Source organism: Chrysemys picta, chromosome 2, assembly GCF_011386835.1.
Source record: "Chrysemys picta bellii isolate R12L10 chromosome 2, ASM1138683v2, whole genome shotgun sequence".
Taxonomy (NCBI): Eukaryota; Metazoa; Chordata; order Testudines; family Emydidae; genus Chrysemys; species Chrysemys picta.
In genome coordinates this window covers 201,855,621-201,872,681 of record NC_088792.1, presented here as the reverse complement: position 1 = coordinate 201,872,681, position 17,061 = coordinate 201,855,621, and the positions used below count along the sequence as shown (strand labels likewise).

The following is a 17,061-nucleotide window of genomic DNA, read 5'->3' as shown; positions in this document are numbered from 1 at the left end:
CCATGGCTTGTTAGCTTGGGAGGCGGAGGTTTACTCTTTCATGGCAATGTCTGTTTTGCGGGGTAGGGTGGGGTAGGTCTTTGTATTGGAGGATTTCTTTCCTTTCTGAGACACTTAGATCCTTTTGTCTTTCCTCCTTGCTTGTTGTGCTCCTCTCAAGATGGCTACCACCAGACTCCCCCTTCATTTGTGTGACCTATCCAAAGTGGCCACTGCCATCCTTACTCTCCCAACCACAATAGTATTCATTTGTTTTATTTTTTTAAATCTTTTAAATCACTTTTTTAATCACTTACGCACTACGTCTTTACAGAGTAAAGGATCCAGGTCAACATCTCCAAGCTTAAAGAATCATTTATAATATGTTCTGTAGCTGAAGGATTCTGTTGCTAAATTTTCTCTCCCTCTAGAGGCTGCTTTCTGGGACTGGGCTCTGCTGGCTCTCTTCAGTCTTCTTTTAAAAACTGGCTCCATGGGTGGTTTTTGATATTTAGGGCACAGATCTGTGGTTTCAGGTTGGCTTAATTCTTTGTATCTTCTCAAATTGCTTTCATTTATTCTCCCTTTATTACAGAGAGCTAGATTGTCACCACTTTGTTTGCTAGTTTAGCCACACTCTGACACTGCCACCTTCTCTTCCTGATCTGATGACCTATAATAGATCCCGACCATGACATCACCGTTATTTTCCTGCCTTTATATTTACCCAGTGTAATGGAATGCTAAACTGTATTATGACCGGTTTCAGAGTAGCAGCCGGGTTAGTCTGTATTATATTTCTCGGCCACAGTGTGTAAAATACCTTATTTAAACTAACCTCAGGCATACCTGGCAGTGTATTAAAGGATCTTATGGTGAACACATCTGGTGTGTGTCTTACTCAGAAGCAAGCTCTGTAGCGAGTCCATATCTGTTACAGGACCAGGACACCCAGAGACTTTCAGTGGTCTGTCTCTCACCTCATTCTGCTAGCAGAGTAGCAGTATTATTAGAGCCTTCTCAACGTGTTTCCAGAATGTTTTGAAAATACGTTGAAACGGTGGGGGTGGCACTGAGCAGTCTACACAGTAGTGTAAAAATGTGGCTGTTCCAATGACTTTTTTTTGCATCTCCAACTCTTCCTCTTAATCTCCAGCCCCCCATGATTTTGTTGTTCAATAGTTGAGAATTCACATTAATTTTAGTGTATTAAAATAAAAATCCTTTCTGAATTCAGAGTTGTTTTGGGAAAATATCTGCCCCACTGACTTCTGCCTGAAATAGAGTGGTTAGAAAAAACTGTCAGTTGTAAGCTCCAATTAAAATGAAGCTTTCCCAGAAATACAAGGACCTTTAAATTAGATTGCTCAAGAACAATTCCTTACACCAGATAACCGTTTTGAAGCGATTCCAGTATTCAAGCTAGGTTTTTGCAATATTTAAACCAAAAAAGGGGTTAACCTCTTATCTAGCGTTAAGCCATCCAGAGGAGTGCAGATCATCCCAAAAAATGGAAGGTGAAAGACAAAAACTTCCAGATAATGGAACTGCTGAAGCAGAGGAGGAAAAAAAATGATAGAAGGCTCAGATTTTTTAATAAACAAAACATAAAAAGCTTGCAATAAAACTATATACAAAAGCTTCAGCTTTATGGCACATTGTGTTCTTCACTTTAAGTAAGTCATTGGAGTTTAGCTGAAATATTATCAATTTAAATACTCAGTTCCAGTGATCAATGTATATTAAAGAGAATGTGGTCTTGAACTTTCCTAATCCACCAGGAGAATTCCTGAGAACTATCTTGACCTTTATTTGAGTGCTGTTGATACAGCAGCTAGGACCTCCTCTGAGTCAAAATCAAGAATAGTTAAATATATTTTAATAAGGAATTTATATAGCTCAGGGCAACAACAACAAAGACTTCTTAATACACCAGTTTTAAAAAATACTGTTGTTTCTGGAGTATCAAAAATTACAGAATTATTTTAAAACTAGTATATATTTCACTGACATCTGAAAGAACCACTGTAATTTGTCAGCATCTTTACCTATTACAATTTTTTATTCCATATTCTTATAGTAGTCCAATAGCTTTCCTTATGCTTTCTTCCAGTCAACAAGTGGAGAGAAGAAAATATCCGTTAAAGCAGAACTCCACTAATATGCACACCTTATTTGCACAAATTACGTTTCTACATAAATTTCATGTAATATTGGGTCTGGTCTCATTAGGGCTAAGACTCCATTTCTACAGAATATACTAATGGATTTTTAGTACACTCTGAATTACTGTCATAAATAAAACTATTGTTGTCAAATGAACTAAAATGATGGTGATGTTTTTTGTGTGTTCACTTACTCACTTACGTATTAATTCATGAAGGATTTCCCAGTCATTGGTATGAATCAGTAAGGTTCAGCTTTTGTTTTTGTTACTGTTGTATCTCTCTTCCCAAGCATCCACTTCAACTTCTGCTTTCTTAATGCCTGTATTAAATCCAGCATCTGTTAGTCTAAATGAGGTCCAGAGAATCTTTTGTTTTCTTTTATGGACACTGTTGCTGGTTTTGGTTTTATTCGGCTCTTTAAGCTACCCATCCTCTGCTATCTATAGTTTGTGATGCTTATCCCTTCCCTCCCATCTCTAAGGGTGGGTGAGCAGATGCTGCTGCTGTTTTGTTGCCTGGTAACAGATGGTGGGATCATGAGTTGCAGTCCTCCTCCTGTCATCCAAGTGTATTACTTCTGGTATGTGAACTCCACCAGCATGGTAACCATTGTCCCAAGGCTGCAGATAGGAATCTCAGGATATGTCTACACTGCTAAGCTATGTGACAGCTCCCTAACATACCAGCTTGGATACCAGCTTGGGTGTCTCCCAGCCTTGGTTCAAAGACTTTTTTGCTAGTTTCAGAGTAGCAGCCGTGTTAGTCTGTATCCGCAAAAAGAAGAACAGGAGTACTTGTGGCACCTTAGTCTCTAAGTACTCCCGTTCTTCTTTTTGTGCTAGTGAGTCTTGCACTAGAGTGCTAAAAATAGCTGTGTATATGAAACTTTGACGTGGCTTGGGCAGGAGCTTGGGCTTTGAAGGGCACCCCTCTCCCCACACACATACCCAGGCATCAAAGCCTGAGCCAAAACATCTACACAGCTATTTTTAGCACACTAGCAAGAGCCCCATTAACACAAGTCTGTGGACCTGGGCTGGGAGTCTTGCTCCCAGGTGTAGTATAGGCATACCTTGATTGTTCACACTAGAACTGATGTCTTCCGGTCTTCCACTAAGTGGCTGTTTTCAAACTAGACTAAACTAAATCTAAATGATTAGAATAGAGGTAACCAAAAAGGATGAGTTTTTTGGGATCTGTTTACAATACATAGCCCAGAGCAGAGGTAGCCTAAGGTCATAACAACAGTTGTGATCCAAGAGCAGTGTTTTATCACAGCTGAAGGGCAAATCCTCATGACTTAACAATGGAGGCCTATTCCGTTTACATTGGGTTAGTTGTAGCGTTTAAATATATCCCCAAGATACTTAGCCACTTTCAAAGATTTCAGTTACATCGAAGAACTTTACTATTGTTTACACTGCACAATTCAACCTTAAAACATTTGGATGTTTTGCATACATCTCATATTACAAATCAAGGCCTATCTGAGTCTGGTGGCTAAATTCCAAGAACTTGATGATTGGCTATTCCTCATGTGATGCTGGCTGACCAGGTCATGCTAGAGTGTATTCAAGTCAATTCACTTGTGTATTATTATAGATCAAAGCAATTAGTGTTTTGGTGTTTTAAACTTCATAAAACTAATGGGATGTTACATGCATTGTTTTCACTTATCTGTTCCTGTTATAATGTAGGTTTCAGAGTAGCAGCCGTGTTAGTCTGTATCCGCAAAAAGAACAGGAGTACTTGTGGCACCTTAGAGACTAACAAGTTAGTGTTATAATGTAATAGCAAACATTTACAGTGCAAATACCCCTGTAACTAAATAATTCAACAGTCATCAAATGTTGATGTCTGGGGAATGTTAATGAAGGATTTAATCAGAAAAGGTGCTAATTCCAAAGCAAATGTCCATTGTGGTGGTGACCTGATATCAGAGATTCAAAATGCATTCCTCACCCATCATCATCAAAGGAAAAGCCCACATGGAGACACAGTCAGCATGTGTTCTATCAAAAGAAGCTATAAATAAGGATTCAAGGGAAAATCCTTCAACTCTGGGCTCTAACAGGGCTGAATAAACTGAATGAGAAGATGGAGATCCCCAGAGTTATTTTGGGTAGCCCTGAGAGACTTTAAGGAAATCTGCCAGATTACTACATCTCTGCTATGTTTTGGAATTATAGACTGTGATTCACCTGTACATATATTTTACCTGCTTTAACCTCTCAATAACTCACATTTCCTTTTCTTAGTTAATAAATCTTTAGTTAGTTTACTATAGATTTGGCTGCAAGTATTGTCTCTGGTGTAATGTCTGGAGTACCAATTGATCTGGGATAAGTGGTTGGTCTATTGGAACTTGGAGAAACCTGATGTGTTGTGATTTTTGGTTTAAGTAATCTTTTATCACAAAGTTCAGTTTGTCTGGGTCGCAAGATAGTCCCCATAGAATCTCCAGCCTATCTGTGACTTCATGGGAAGACTGGTATAGTTATCCAGGAGTTCATATTTTGTTACTAGTACGGTGAAATCTAATTATAGAACATGCAACATACAAAGTTTGGGGTATCTGCCCTTGTTTTCTGACAATCTGCCCTGAGATAGGCACTCACAGTTGTGAGCCACTCAAGACAACATGACACATCAGCTCTCATGCGCGAAAAACGGTCAACATAAAAATCAGTTTTTTGGGCTAGGAAGCTCAAAGCAGGCATCATAAGCAGACTTTTGACTTGGAGAGGTTTTCCATCAATGATTTGGACCCCAAGACTGATAACTTGCTAGTCTTCAATTCTTTATATACGACTGTGGAAAGTTGCTGGGGATACCCAGGTCTGTGAGACACTGCGCTACCCCAATCAGCCTCATCAAGTAAGAGCTTAACTGCTGCTAAGCTATGTGACAGTTCCCTAACATACCAGCTTGGGTGTCTTGCCAGCAAACTCTTCAGGGCTCTCCCAGCCCAAACCATGCCTACCAGGTAACAAACAGCGAACTGCAGCCTCTGAGCTCCTCAGAGATGTTTCTCTGCAATCCATAGCCCCTTTCACTGTTCATTCACAGAAGATATTAAAAAAAAAAAAAAAGAGGAATACTTGTGGCACTTTATTTGGGCATAAGCTTTTGTGGGCTAAAACCCACTTCATCAGTTGCATGGAGTGGAAAATACAGTAGGCAAGTATATATACACAGTACATGAAAAGATGTGAGTTGCCTTACCAAGTAGGGGGTCAGTGCTAACAAGACAATTCAATTAAAGTAGAAGTGGGCTATTCTCAACAGTAGAATACCAAGGGAGGAAAAATCACTTTTGTAGTGGTAATGAGGCCAACGTAATCAGGATGGCCCATTTCAAACAGTTGACAAGAAGGTGTGAGTAACAGTAGGGGGGAAATTAGTTTTTGTAGTGACCCATCCTCTCCCAGTCTTTATTCAGGTCTAATTTGATGGTGTCCAGTTTGCAAATTAATTCCAGTTCTGCAGTTTCTCGTTGGAGTTCGTTTTTGAAGTTTTTTTGTTGAAGAATTGCCACTTTTAAGTCTGTTATTGAGTGTCCAGGGAGATTGAAGTGTTCTTTGACTGTTTTTTTAATGTGATAATTCTTGACATCTGATTTGTGTCCATTTATTCTTTTTCACGTCTCCTTTTAAAGAGACAAGAGTTTCTACAAGAGCTTGTTACCTTGACTGGCGTTAACAATCATTTCAGCTCATTCAAAGGAGTTGGTTGGTTTACATAAAAAGTAAAACAAGTTCATTTGATTAAAAAAGGAGGTTTTAAGTGAATTCAAGTATAAGAGGTAAAGATAGAAAGGGTCCAACTCACGAACAAAAGTAAAAATACACTCTGATGGCTAAAGCCTAATTTATCAAGCTACAGTCTTTGTTCAAGGTAGTTTCCTCACCAATCTTTCTTTTCCAGCAATGGCTATGACTAACTTTTAGTCAGGATCCCTATAGTCCAAGGCCCTGATTTTTCTTATCTCCTCAGGTGAAGGATAACTTAGGGGTTTGCTCCTCCCCTCTTAATAGTCCAATAAATCTTTGAAACGTATTGTTCTGAAATATATTCCCAGATAAAGTTCCTTTTCCCTGCTGGATGTAAACACCATGCTGTCTGGTGTATACTCCATGCTGTCTTCTCCCTGCTGATGATTTTTACAATGCAAATGAGCTCTTCCTGCAACCTGTGATACAAATGAATAGCCCATTGAATTTGATCACACCCAGTTTGAGGTGTTGATCTCTTTCTTTGTCTGGACAAAACCTGTTTATCAATTCTTCCTGGCATGTCTGGGTTAAACACATTTTATTATAATTTCAGTATATCTGCATGGTCCTTTGTGGGTTCACTTTACATTTATCATGCAAGAATGTTAATGATCAGTATGTTATAAAATTTCCAATGGTATATTACATGACATCTTTTAGATACAGCTTCTAACAATAGTGAGGTGGGTTACTCACTGATGGATACCAGGGAGCCCCTTGCCTCTGACACAGGGATGCTCTTAGGGTCACAACTACCCAACTTTACCACTGTAATGGACATATTAGCTCTATTTTTTGTGTAAAAGACCTTGAAAGCAAGATTGAATCCGAAACCTTCACCCTTAGTAGTGATGCTATCCATGGCTTTGAACCTCCCTTCACGCATTCTACATAGACACCAGTATTGCTTGTCTGTTATGGCGTGGAAGGGTATTTTGATTTCTACACTTGCATTAGCTAGCAAGGCTGCACTGATCCTTTCAATGTAAGACAGGACTATATTAGAAGCCTGCCAAATTATTCAGAAAGGTTCCCATTAACTGTGATTACAGATGGTGTTGTAGAGGGTTGACTGATACAATACATGATCTGCATTATATTGTCATATCCTGATTGCTGACCATTTTTACACCAGCTTTCTGGTGTATCATTTTTTATTGTTCTGATGCCTGGAATTGCAAACAATTTCACAACTAGTAATCTGACATGAAATTCAGAGATGTGCCTCTTTACTTCTTTAGATTGATGAATGGTGAATATGACATCTTTGTTGCCAAGCTTTTGAGAGTTGTATAAGTGGGAGAGCCTCTAAGTGATATATCTTAATAGTTAGTGGAAGTAATGATGTTTGAACTTTAGAAGTCTGTTTGTTAGGACTTCATTACCTTTTCAGTTGAAAAACATGATTGGGAAAATGCCCTTCAAATACATGTATTGTGCAGTGGTGCACATTGAGGGGAAAAACGCAACCGTTCTGTGTGACACAACTTGTTCATTCCTCCACAATTAAATTTTTCCTTTACTGGCCTTCTGAGCTATATTTTTTTTCCTCCATGTATCTAGACTAGCTTTGTTTTAATTTCCCATCCCCCCCCCCCCAGCTTTTCTGCTTAATGTCCTTCTTTTACACATATTACAAATTGTTTTTTGAGGCTCTCATATTGTGTTGCCAGCACTGACAATCAAGCCCATAGACCATTTATATGCTGTAATGAGTCTCAGACAATCCTATTTGTTAAAATTTTCTTGCTTGCAAGCGCTAAAGTATGACCTATTTGGAAGGCTACGACCTGTTTCACTGCTTTCATGAAGGGAGGACTATACATCAATCTTCTTAATCTCTTCCAACAAACTTTCAGTCAGTTTTCTAGAACTAGAGGATCTTGTTTAAAATAGCAGGAGCTGGATAAAGAATTGTGTATTGCAGAACTAGTTTCATTTACAAAAGAGCCCCTTTTAATGAGAGTGAAGTCCTGGTACTAATAGCCAAAAAATCATGTTTTACTGTTTATTTTTTACTCTTTGGCATGCTCTCAAACAATTTGTTTGTTGTGCTGGATCATCACGGGGTCCATTAGATCATCTAATTGAAAAGAAACGAGTTTGTTGTCTTGGAACTTATCCAGGAGTTGTTTGTGCCACAGCAGAGCCCCTCCTCTGCTCTAACTGAGAGATCTGCTCCATAAATCATCTGTGTTATCTTGATCTTTTCTGCTGACAAGTTTGGAATATAAAATGTTTTATTCAATATACTGCATATAAAATATTGTAATTGCACTGCTGTGGTTCATCACTTAGTCTTCAGGTTCATGTCTTAGTGTCCATGCTTTACTCACCCAGAAATGTACTACTTCAGTTTTATTGCTTGCATATTTACCAAATAGGTGTATTTCTGACTTTTTGTATCTTATCTTGCCTTATTCTGTGTCTTCAAAATTATACCTATTTGTGTCGAAAAATCACAGCACTCTTATTCTGGAACATAACAAAAATCAATGTTGTCACAAAATGTTTGCTTTGGTTTTACTTGTTTTCACATCTGACTTTGAGGACTCAGTGGTTTAGTTTAACAGATATCTAACAACATGGTCGCGTCTGTCTAATAGCAACAGACATCCGTGGTCTACTTTTATCACTGTTGAAAATGTTCCAAGTTCTTTTTAAGGAGCTGTAATTAAATCTATCTTTAAAAAGCATAATCAGCTTTTAGATCACTTAACCAATAACAGGCCTAATTCAAATTTACCCTTTTTTAAAGAGATGTTTAGAAGTGTACTTGTTATTCAGCTTTCTAAGTACTAGCCTCTGAAAACAACTTGTCTTGGAAATAGAAATCTAGAATTCATACTTTATGTTGTACTACACTGCTTTGACCAAGTGAGAATCTGTGTCTGTCCTCTTAGAACAAAAAAGGTTCTATCAGATGGTTCTCTCCAGCTTTTGCAGGATTACTCATTCACATTTACTGTCACCTACTGTAACATGCATCACTGACATCTGGAAGGAGAGAAGTACTTTATTGAAGTCTCCATCCCACAAGTTTGAGAAATAAAAGGGAGACTTATTAAATTACATTGTATTGCCATAAATGCACATACCACTTTACAATAAAAGTTTCTCTTTCCTGGAGAGATCATAATGTAGTGTAAATTAGGCATAACACAGCCAGCATTTACAGCTCCAAGGGTGGAGAGGGTTAAAAGAGGACATACTGAGGAAGAGAAAACCTGAGAAAAATAGGAGGAAGGCCAAATAAGAGAGAGAGTTGTATCAACGAAAGAGGGATTTAAGAAACAAAAGCAATCTTAGAATGACAAATTATAATTACTAAGGGAAAGACTCAGAAAGCTAATAAAGAAGAAAAATAGTAGAAAATGGGAAACCTATAGTATCTTTTGTTATTTGTTAGCATTGTTTTGTTTTCAAAAAGTTGACAGATATAATTTCTTAATGTAATTGAAGTGTTAGCAGGGAGTAATTCTGGAGCAGGTTAAATTTAAACTTGATTATATTTGTGGATTTATTGGTTTTAGTTCAATCTGTTTCAGTGGTTCAGCAACTGAAAATTTCACCTTTTATTAAATTAAGTATACTTTATTCTGTCCATGTTATATCTAAAGCTTTATTAATTTCAGTGGCTAACATGGGATCAGTTCTAAACAATTTATAATCTGAGGTGGGATTTCTAAGGTCTAAAACAAAGTGCAGTTGAGTAAATTGAAAAGGAACAAACATTTTGACATTGGTTGAATAGATTTTAGGTGTTGCATCGTGAGATTTAGGAGTTATGGGTTAGTGATAGATTTAGTATTTTTGTGATCGCTGAACCAGAAATGTGTAACTTCTGAATATCAAGCAGAATGTTGCCCTTACGTGAAAGAACTTCTCATACTTTACAATGCTTTTTTAGGAGAGACTAAAGCATTTAATGTTCTTTGAAAATCTTGAATGTGTTCTTGAGAGCACACTGCAGGAAGTTATTTAGAGAACACCATGCTGCAAGTATAGATAACCTGATCAAGTACTTTATTCTCTCCTTTTGCTAGTTTTGGCAGATATACAGTGTATTTCACAATATTGTGCAAACCTGTTTACTGTTGAAGTGGATTATGGAGTTATTGATAAAGGGAAATAATTTAAAAAGTGAATATCAAGAAGCAAAACTCATTATTTTATTAATGCCTTCCAAGAAATAACTTTTTATAACAACAATAACTGAAAGAATTGCTACTTTTGTTAGGCAGCTACAAATAAAGATACAAAGTCAGCCTGTTATCCTCTGTTGTGGTTTGTTAACTGAAGGATTTCATCTTTTTTTCACTACCCTTTGTCATACTGGCCGTTGAAATGTTTCCTTAGAAATACAATGTTGCAAAATGTCTTTTAGTTGTTTGTATAGTGGAACTTTAGTGCAACTGTCTTGAAACAAGATTTCAGAATGCTCATCCAGTCTACAGTCCATGTGAGTTTTATCACAGGATATAGTTTTAAAACTACCTGGTACTCGTTTCCCAGCAAAGCTTTGATCTCTGTCCTGTATATTATTAAAAAGGGATTTATAATGAAAGTTTTCAGAGGTACATTAAAAGCATGCTAAACATTGCCATACAATTGAGCTTTAGGAACTGTGCATAGCAGTGGATGCATATGCCAGGTTTTGAAAAAAAAAAATCATGAAAAATTTAAATTAGCATCCTACAAAAAAATCACAACAATAACTTTGTATGTTTTTTTCTGGCAGAACTAGAAGATAGACTTTTATGCATACTTCTCATTAATATACTTAGATACTACAATGATAATCTTTATAAAGATCTAGAAAATTAACAATATTAAAGCAAAATGACCACTTTGTGCAGAGTGTGCCTGCTTGCCTGTTAAGAGGTAAATACCATGCGAAAACTATTACACCACTTACACATCTGCTCCTATTGGCATCTGGATGTTATTGAGTATGTTTACTTTGATCTGTAAAGCCATAAAGATGAGGGATTCTGAAAGACTGCCTGTTTCCTTATGTACTGTCATAGCAGTGAAGATCAGTTGGAGTACTTAAGTACTTAGACTTGTCTGGGGAATGGTGCTATTCCCAATGCAAGGTCCCTTACTCTTGAAGTTCACTTCCCCAGTTGGTCTGCAGTCATTTGACTTTTAGGACACAATGGAAGGCCCATTTGTTCTTCTCAGGTTTTAATCCGCTGGCAGTGTGGGTATGTAGGTGTTAATTTGATATCTCACCCCCTGTATATATTTTGTAGCATTTTTTAAAAAATATTGTGTGCACATATCCTGATGTAGTCAAATATATTGTGGTACATAAAAAACATACTTTAAGCTGTACAACATTTTTACTCTATGTACAATTTTTAAAGCTCCATTTAACAGCTGAAAGAGAGGTTGTGGAGTTATTTGGAAATAGGACATAAACAGAATTTCATGTTGATTTGAACCATAACATTTACAGCAGTGATACCAGTTATTTTTATATCTGATTGGTATAAAAAGAAATCATTGCTGAATTTCATCAGCTTTGATTTCTTGGTGTACCAGTTTCATCCAAACACTTACAAACAAATATTTTAAGTTTTATCATGTAAATCTCCTTGGCTATTCAGATTGCTTCCATGAAAAATAGCTTGTTAGTAATTGCAGCATTCTACAATGATCTGTTTTTAAAGTTACAAACTAAGTAAACTTGGCTTAGTTTCAGGACCCTGGATTGGCATGTTGCCAATTTCTTACATATATCTGTGCTCTTTGACTATTCTAGCATTTTGTATTCAGGTGTAGTGTTAATCAAAAGCTTTCAATACAAATAAAGTTTACTATAAAAAAAATTCATTAAACGAAGACAGCCCTGTGGATGTTTTGTTTTTTTAATTGATGGGAATCTAGGATTGAGAAACATTACTAATACTTTCCTGTATAGCACCTACTATTCCAGGATCTCAAGGTATTTTACATACATTCATTACGCCGCACAAGAACCCTGAGGAGATTGGTAAATATTATATTAATTTTTAGATGGGGAAACTGAGGCATGGGGTCACCTTAGTTTTATAGTGAATAAGTGACAAGAGTTGTTGATTGATTTCCTTGTTCTAAAAAGTAAATTTCACAACCTCCTGAATGCTGGTGTATTTTACATGGCATACCTCAATTATGAATGATGCTAAGGCTCTCAAAATTCAATAATTTAAACTTTCATTTTGTAAAAATCTAATTGAAATGGCAGAAGCCTAAACATAAAATGTAAACTTTGAGCACTGGCTGAATTTTTCATGGTGATTTGATGAAAAATGGATTGATACACAAGAACAAATAAGAGTGCCTTTCTATGCACCCTTTTAATGCTCTGGGATCTGCCTTTTGCCCACATTGCACCTCCTAATGCATTCTCAACCAGGGATCTGGGGCCCCCTGGGGGGCCATGAACAGGTTTCAGGGGGTCCACCAAGCAGGGCTAGTGTTAGACTCGCTGGGGCCCGGGGCAGAAAGCTGAAGCCCCACTGCATGGGGCTGAAGCCCAGTGCTCTGAGCCCTTCCACTTGGGACTGAAGCTGAAGCCTGAGCAACTTAGCTTCATGGAGGCCCCTGTAGCATGGGGCCCCAGGCAATTGCACTGCTTGCTACCCCCTAATGCCAATCCTGGTTTTTATATGCAGAAAAACATTTGTTGTGGTACAGGTGGGCCGTGGAGTTTTTATAGCATGTTGGGGGGCTTCAGGAACAAAAAGGTTGAGAACCCCTGTCCTAATGTACTGATTCTGACATCAGCTATACATAGGAAGTGTTTGTCTATAGAGCATTTTATAACTTTTTTAACATAACACATAATATGTGCCAAGCCAAACCTCCAATGCATTTGGTGTTGTATCTGCTACCACCGACTCTTTTTGGGGAGGAAATGATTTGACTGCATGTAGCCTGGGGAAAAGTTTCCTGAGCTTGATAATAGGAAGCCAGGAGTTCAAATCTTTCTTCTTCTAACTGCTGTTTATATTCCCATGCACTTCACTACCCTTATTATTATTAACTAGGGACGTAAACACCAACCTTAAAATGCAGTCAGGGAGTGCTGCTGAACACCCCCACTCACACAGTTTTAAAATAAGTTATCAGAGAGTTTATAGAATGTCACTGCCAGTACAGTCAGGAATAAAATCCAGGTCTGAAATGTGACCAATCCAAACCTTATCCAGTGCACCACACTGTGTTTCAAGTTGACTGATCCAGCTTTGGTTATTGTGACTCTAAACATCATAAATGACACTGTTAATGCAAGAGCCACAGATAGAATCCAGGATTCCTGATCACTAATATTGTACTGCTAACTAGTAAATAGCTGGGTAACTCACTGGGAACATAAGAACGGCTATACTGGGTCAGACCAAAGGTCCATCTACCCCAGTATCTTGTCTTCTGACAGTGGCCAATGCCAGGTGCCCCAGAGGGAATGAACAGAACAGGTAATCATCAAGTGATCATCATCCCCTGTCGCTCATTCACAGCTTCTGGCAAACAGAGGCTAGGGACACCATCCCTGCCCATCCTGGCTAATAGCCATTGATGGACCTATCCTCCATGAACTTATCTAGTTCTTTTTTGAACTCTGTTATAGTCTTGGCCTTCACAACATCCTCTGGCAAAGAGTTCCACAGGTTGAAGGATGAGCAAGATTGTGTGTCAGGTCCTTCCGTAGCAGCTAGCCTATAAAAGGGGCTACCAAGTATCCCTGTAGCTATAGTAGTAAAGGTCAGAGCTAAGCATCTGAAGATCAAGGGTTCAAACCCTGGCAGTTGAGAGGTATACTTCAAACTGGCAGCCATGGTGAACCCAGAGAAAGAGGGAGTGCAGTAGGCAGAGACCTCCTGGTGGGATGCCACCATTGACCTTGCTGCTGTAGTCTATTCTGGCTGTTTCCACAAGTCCATGAGAAACTACAGTGTGTCTCAGGAAATGAGGGATGACACAGACTCCTCCATGCATGTTTTCCCCAGCTGGTAAGCTATGTCATCACTGCTGCATAAGAGGATTGCTCTTGATAGTGTACTTACTTTTTGGAACTTTTAAAAGGGGATGAAATACTGTAGGTTTATGGAATTTACTGAGGTATGTCACAATCTTGCTCACCCTTCAGGAGAGTTGACATAGTCAGAAGCAGCTTCAGCAGCCCAGTTTCTCCATCTGATTCCCAGGAAGAAGCAGCTTCCCTTCCCCCTGATCCTGGGCAGCTGTGCACTGAGGTGCACCAAAGCTGTATTTAAAACAGAAACACACACATCTATGAAATTAACAAATATAAACTATGTTTAGTGACACTTAAGGTTGCACCAGGACCGATCCATTCTACCCATGAAGTGGGGTAAGTACTTCTTTTTAGTGTCTGTTGGAGATGGAAGTGAAAGACTTATCAAATGTTGGAGTGCATTGTCACCAACATTGTCCGCAACATGAAGGTGGAATGGCATGTAGGCATTTCCTCTTATCTTTGTATTTCTGTGCTTTTAAGGCTTTGTCCTGATGCAACCTTAACTGTCACTAAATGTAGTTTTTGTTTCTACTGGCTGTGTCAATTTTAAGAATGACCCTGTTTTTTACATGAAAATTGCTTTTCTCCTGAAGATCTGTGTGCTCAAGGAAGTTTGATCGGAATTATTTCTTTTTTCCGGGATCTAAGAATGCTTTGTAAATACTGGGGGAAAAAATAAGAAAAATGCTGTAGTTATTATCATAGAAAAGTAGGACTGGAAGGGACCTTGATAGGTCCCCTAGTCCAGTCACCTGACTTGAGGCAGGACTAAGTATTATCTAGACCATCCCTGACAGGTATTTGTCTAACCTATTCCTAAAACCCTCCTATATTAGAGATTCCACCACTTCCCTAGGTAATTTGGTTCGGGGCTTAACTACCCTTACAGTTAGGAAGATTTTCCTAATGTCTAACCTAAATCTCCATTGCTGCAATTTAAGCCCATTACTTGTCCTGTCCTCAGTGGTTAAGGAGAACAATTTATCACCCCCCACTTTATAACAACCTTTCATGTACTTGAAGACTGTTACCATGTCCCGCCTCAGCTTCTCTTCTCCAGATTAAACAAACCTAATTTTTTTTCAATCGTTCCTCATAGGTCATGTTTTCTAGGCCTTTAATCATTTTTGTTGCTCTCCTCTGGACATTCTCCAATTTGTCCACATCTTTCCCAAAGTATGGTGCCCAGAAATGGGTCCAGTACTCTAATTGAGGCCTTATCAGGACTGAGTAGAATGGAAAAATTGCTTTTCGTGTCTTGCTTACAACATTTACGTTCAATACTGAAGATTTGTTGACTTTTAGATGTAGAATAGTGATTTCAGTGTTTGAAATTTTGTATTTTTCACTGTAATGTCCAAGGAGATTTACTCCCTGGATTATATGAGGTAGCTGTTTATTTGATTCCTATTAAGACATGGAGGGAGGGGCAAACTGTGTTTAGAAGCCACATGCTATAATCTCTGTATTAAAAATAAATCTTTAATTTAGATTAGGGTGATTTGCTTCATAACCAAAAAAATACAGTTTTCTAATTTGAGTTCAATTGTGGCTGTTTAGACTGATTACTTTGTTGTTAGTTGGTTGTTACTTGGGTTTTCTGCCACAGATAAATTAGGCATAGTGGCTGATTTTTTCAGTTGTCTTAGTTTTTCGATGCCAAACTTGATGCTTTAAAGAGGTCTGATTTTCAGTTGGGCATGCATAGATTTAGAAATCCAGAACCACAGTAGCTTTTGGAAAAATTAGCCTACGGTTACTGGTTTTCAGGGTCATACTTTGGGTACAACTGAAGTTATATATATTTGTTAGAACATAAGAATGGCCGTACTGGGTCAGACCAAAGGTCCATCCTGTCTACCAACAGTGACCAATGCCAGGTGTCCCAGAGGGAATCAGCCTAACAGGTAATGATTAAGTGATCTCTCTTCTGTCATCCATCACAGCTTCTGACAAACAGGCTAGGGACACCATTCCTTACCCATCCTGGCTAATAGCCATTAATGGACTTAATCTCCATGAATTTATCTAGTTCTCTTTTAAGCCCTGCTATAGTCCTAGCCTTCACAACCTCCTCAGGCAAGGAGTTCCACAGGTTGACTGTGTGCTGTGTGAATAAGAACATCCTTTTATTTGTTTTAAACCTGTTGCCCATTAATTTCATTTGGTGGCCCCTAGTTCTTATATTATGGGAACAAGTAAATAACTTTTCCTTATTCACTTTCTCCACACCACTCATGATTTTATATACCTCTATCATATCCCCCCTTAGTCTCCTCTTTTCCAAGCTGAAAAAGTCCTAGCTTCTTTAATCTCTCCTCATAAGGGACCCGTTCCAAACCCCTAATCTTTTTAGTTGCCCTTCTCTGAACCTTTTCTAATGCCAGTATATCTTTTTTGAGATGAGAAGACCACATCTGTACGCAGTATTCAAGATGTGGGCGTACCATGGATTTATATAAGGGCAATAAGATATTCTCCATCTTATTCTCTATTCCTTTTTGGATGATTCCTAACATCCTGTTTGCTTTTTTGACTGCCGCTGCGCACTGCGTGGATGTCTTCAGAGAACTATCCACGATGACTCCAAGATCTCTTTCCTGATTCATTGTAGCTAAATTAGCCCCCATCATATTGTATGTATAGTTGGGGTTATTTTTTCCAGTGTGCATTACTTTATATTTATGCACATTAAATTTTATTTGCCATTTTGTTGTCCAATCAAAAAGATCTCACAAAACTAAGTGAAGTTCTTCACAGTCTGCTTTGCTCTTAACTATCTTGATCAGTTTAGTATCATCTACAAACTTTGCCACCTCACTGTTTACCCCTTTCTCCAGATCATTTATGAATAAGTTGAATAGGATTGGTCCTAGGACTTACCCTTGGGGAACACCACTAGTTACCCCTCTCCAGTCTGAAAATTTACCATTTATTCCTACCCTTTGTTTCCTGTCTTTTAACCAGTTCTCAATCCATGAAAGGATCTTCCCTCTTATCCCATGACAACTTAATTTACATAAGAGCCTTTGGTGAGGGATCTTGTCAAAGGCTTTCTGGAAATCTAAGTACACTATGTCCACTGGATCCCCCTTGTCTACATGTT

At 38.3% G+C, this 17,061-nt stretch overlaps 1 protein-coding gene across 1 annotated transcript in view; it reads left to right on the top strand.

Annotated features, from left to right (window-relative positions):
• Positions 1-17,061, top strand: part of GNAL (G protein subunit alpha L) — a 325,131-nt gene that overhangs the window by 88,693 nt on the left and 219,377 nt on the right. The window lies entirely within an intron of this gene.